The sequence below is a fragment of the Colobus angolensis genome, unplaced genomic scaffold (genome assembly GCF_000951035.1).
Source record: "Colobus angolensis palliatus isolate OR3802 unplaced genomic scaffold, Cang.pa_1.0 Scaffold39, whole genome shotgun sequence".
Classification (NCBI taxonomy): domain Eukaryota; kingdom Metazoa; phylum Chordata; class Mammalia; order Primates; family Cercopithecidae; genus Colobus; species Colobus angolensis.
In genome coordinates this window covers 657,557-658,528 of record NW_012117265.1, presented here as the reverse complement: position 1 = coordinate 658,528, position 972 = coordinate 657,557, and positions in this window count along the sequence as shown.

The following is a 972-nucleotide window of genomic DNA, read 5'->3' as shown; positions in this document are numbered from 1 at the left end:
GAAAATTGAAACTGGACCCCCATCTTTCACCATATATAACAATTCACTCAAAATGGATTACGGACTTACATGTAAGACTTTGAAACTACTAAAAGAAAACATAAAGGAAAATTCTACATGACCTCGTCTGTGCAAGGATTTTGTGGATAAGAACTCAAACACACAGGCAACAAAAGCAAAAATAGACACAAGATCACACCAAACATCTCAATCCCAGTGTATCTCACTCATCTTGCCTCTGGGAGTTACTCTGGGGCAGTCTCTGGCCGGATTCATCTTTTTTTTTTTGAGACGGAGTCTTGCTCTGCTGCCCAGGCTGGAGTGCACTGGCCGGATCTCAGCTCACTGCAAGCTCCGCCTCCCGGGTTTACGCCATTCTCCTGTCTCAGCCTCCCGAGTAGCTGGGACTACAGGCGCCCGCCTCGTCGCCCGGCTAGTTTTTATTTTTGTTGTATTTTTTAGTAGAGAAGGGGTTTCACTGTATTAGCCAGGATGGTCTCGGCCTCCCAAAGTGCTGGATTACAGGCTTGAGCCACCGCGCCCGGCCTTGGATTCATCTTTCTCTGTGCTCCACGCAGACCTAGTATCAAGGGGACTAGAAGCAGCATTTTCTTGTTCACCAAAAAAAGGGGGATCCGCAGGAGGGTGCTGCAGTTCAGGCTGTGGCCATGCTGGGGCATCAGTAGACAGGTAAAATGTAAAAAGCCAACCCACAGGTGGTGCACAGTGACGTGCTTGACAGTATTGTCTACAGTGTTTCGTTTTGCTTTTCTTTGAGACAGGGTCTCACTCTATCATGCAGGCTGGAGTGCAGCGGCGTGATCTCAGCCCACTGCAACTTCCACTTCCCGGGTTCAGGCGATTCTCCTGTCTCAGCCTCCCAAGTAGCTGGAATTACAGACATGTACCACCACGCCCAGCTAATTTTTATATTTTTAATAAAGACGGGGTTTCAACATGTAGGCCAGGATG